Source organism: Protobothrops mucrosquamatus, unplaced genomic scaffold (assembly GCF_001527695.2).
Source record: "Protobothrops mucrosquamatus isolate PMUCROS unplaced genomic scaffold, P.Mucros_1.0 scaffold18210, whole genome shotgun sequence".
Lineage (NCBI taxonomy): Eukaryota > Metazoa > Chordata > Lepidosauria > Squamata > Viperidae > Protobothrops > Protobothrops mucrosquamatus.
Window position 1 is genome coordinate 1 of NW_015403969.1, and position 3,067 is coordinate 3,067.

Below are 3,067 nucleotides of genomic sequence, written 5' to 3' on the forward strand. Positions count from 1 at the left end.
GGGTGGGCGGATGTGTGGATGTGTGGATGTGTGGATGGATGGGTGGGTGGGTGGATGGATGGATGGACGGAAGGAAGGAAGGAAGGAAGGAAGGAAGGAAGGAAGGAAGGAAGGGCGGACGGGTGGGTGGATGGATGGATGGATGGATGGATGGGTGGACATGCTGCCTTGCTATCTTAAAATGAATTTCCTGACCTTCCATCGCAATGCCAGTCAAGACTTTGCTTCAGTGTGCAAAATGCTCCTTCACAGCATCCAGGAGTCTCCCTGGCCCCACAGCTTTGTGGTCACGCCCTGGTGGGGGAGCCCCCCACGTGTTTCCCACAGCTGCAGCTGCCGCTTCCTATAAAGAGGCATCTGGAAGCCGAGTGGCGTTGGGTGCCCAGTGCCGATACCCCCGAGATAAGACTGCAGCTGCTCTCCCTCCCGTCTCCGAGGATGAAGACCCTCTTCGCCTTTCTGCTCCTGGTGGTCTCCGTCACCCTGGCTGTCGAGGGTCCCAGTGAGTCTCTGATCCGCTTGGCTTCCTCCAGCCCCCCCTCTCTTGCAACCCTCCGGAGGGCCCAGGCGATTGTCTGGAGGGCTTCCTTCTAGCAGGGGCACCTCAGTTCTCAGCCATGGGGGAAGGGGGGGAATTGGGAGAGTCACAATGCCCCCCCCATCTCTCTCTTTCAGATGCAACCCCTTCAGCCCAGCCCAACGACCAGAATGGTAAGTCTCTCTTTCCTTCCCTTTTCAGCGTAACAAAACCTCCCCCAATCTGACTACTGACCCTGAGCGAAGCCCTTTGGCCCTAGCCCAGCCCCTTCCTCTGGGGAGAGCCCTGGGGGTCTTCTGCCCCACTGTGATGTCTTTGGGCTGGACCAGGGTGGAGATAGGCAGTTAAAGACAGGGTCCCCCATCCTGCCCAAGATGGTGCTTTGGGGGGTTAGAGAGAGGGCAGGCACCCCTCTCCCCATAAGAGGAGCCATGTAACGGGGCACAGCTGGGGACCCCCAGGACCCCAGGCCAGCTTTGAGGAAAGCTCTGAGCTGAACAGCATCCTTGGTTGGGGCAGGGGAGGTCTCCAGCTGGGAGGCTCATCCAGACCTGGTGTGGTCAGTCCGATCCACACATGAGGACAAGCTTTGTGGTGTCCACAAGGAAGACCTTTCCTGTTGGATCTATGGAGACCCTCGTAGCACTGGAAGGGACCTTGGAGGTCTTCTAGTCCAGCCCCCTGTTCAAGTAGGAGACATTACCTATACCACTTCAGACAAGTGGTTGTCCAGTCTCTTCTTAAAAGCCTCCACAACTTCCGAAGGTAACTTCGGTCCCCCCGGTTAATTGTTCTCACTGTTAGCAAGTTTCTCCAGGTTGCTTCTCTTCTTGGTTAGTTTCCATCCGTTGCTTCTTGTCCTGCGTTCTGGTGCTTTGGGGAATAAGGTGACCCCCTGTTCTCTGTGGCAGCCCCTCAAATATAGCAGCACTGCTGTCATGTCCCCCCTACTTTTCTCTAGACTGGCCATACTCAAATCCTGGAGCCATTCCTCATATATTTTCACCTCCAGCCCCCTAATCAACTTCATTGCTCTTACACTGCAAATCTCACCCCAGACATTTCCCTGCCCACCCCAGGATGGGGGGAGGGGGGAAGAGAGCTTCTCCACCCCATGGTATGGCATCCATCACTCCTTCTCTTCTCTGTTTCCTTCCCCAGTGAATCGTAGGCCCATCAGCTGCTGCATTAGCTTCGTGACACGTCGCATCCCGCTGCGCATGTTGACATCTTTTGAATACACCAACGACAGATGCAGCCAGCCGGGTGTTGTGTAAGTTTCCCAGAATGGCTGTTGAGGGTCTTCTGGGCTCAGCCTTGCAAGAGGTTCAGGAGACCCTCTAAGCTTCCTTCTCAGCAAATTGCTCACTAAGTAGGTCTCAGTCTTGGGCGTTTTAAGAGGGGTGGACTTCAACTCCCAGAATTCCCCAGCCAGCCTGGCCCAAGGTGGAGACACACTGGGCTAAACCGTGGTCTTGATTAAGACACTGGTTGGTTTATTTTCTATTGCTTGTGTTTGCATTATATTGAATTCCAGCATGACGTGGTCACTCTCGCCCAAGGCTCTGCCAATTTCAACTCCCTCTATCACTTCTTCCCTATTAGTAAGAATTAGGTCCAGTGTGGCTTTACGTCTAGTTCCCTCCTCCACCTTTAGGGTGACAAAGTTGTTGGCTCGGTTGGTTAGGAACCTGTTCGATCTCCCACTTGCTGCAGAGTTTGTCTCCCAGCTGACAACTGGGTAGTTGAAGTCTCCCATTACTACTGTGGTGTGCTTCCTACATACTTTCCTACATACATTTGTTAACTGGTTAGCAAAGAGTCCATCTATTTCTTCTGCTTCGTTGGGTGACCTGTAGCATACACCTATGGCAATGTCACTTTTGTTTTCTTTTATACTGACCCATATACATTCTGGAGAGATTCTGTCTTGGGTCATGTGCATTTCTGCAGATATGCGGTGTTCCCTTACATGTAGTTACATTACATGACATGCAGACATTTCCTTTGCAGATTCGTCACAAAAAGAGGCATAAAGATCTGTGCCGATCCGTCAGAAAAATGGGTCCAGGATTACATCCATGCCCTCTCCCCACCTTGAATGGCCTCCGTGCAAGCAGAGAGCACGTCTCCCCCGTCGACAGAGGCCCATAACCAGATTTGACCAAAGGAGAAACCATTATTAAAGGGAGTACTGTTTGCTGAAGCATGTGCAGAGTGCCTTCTGTTTATTGCCACCCATTGGAATTAGGCTTGCAAGGGGGAGCGGGGCGTAATCTGGTTTGAGGAAGCTACAAAGCCTGACTTTTGTGGAAGTAGCAAAGTCAGCCCACCGGATCACAAGGGGGAGCATCACAGCAGCCCCTGCCCACCTCATGGAGGAGCAAGGAAGCAAAGGGCTGGACTAGAGGACCTCTAAGGCCCCTTCCGACTTTGTTATTCTATGTTATGGTTTATTTTGGGAAAAGGGGTTGTGGCTGGTTGGGGACCAATGCAGAATCGTTTTCGTACGCAAAGAAATCCCACTTT

At 52.7% G+C, this 3,067-nt stretch overlaps 1 long non-coding RNA gene across 1 annotated transcript; it reads left to right on the top strand.

Annotated features, from left to right (window-relative positions):
* Positions 1 to 677: 677 nt before the first annotated feature.
* LOC107301852 lies at positions 678 to 2,744 on the top strand. The gene is made up of 3 exons (XR_003810717.1): positions 678 to 711; positions 1,700 to 1,811; positions 2,552 to 2,744. It is a non-coding gene; the product is annotated as an uncharacterized LOC107301852 (long non-coding RNA).
* The last annotated feature ends 323 nt before the right edge of the window (positions 2,745 to 3,067 follow it).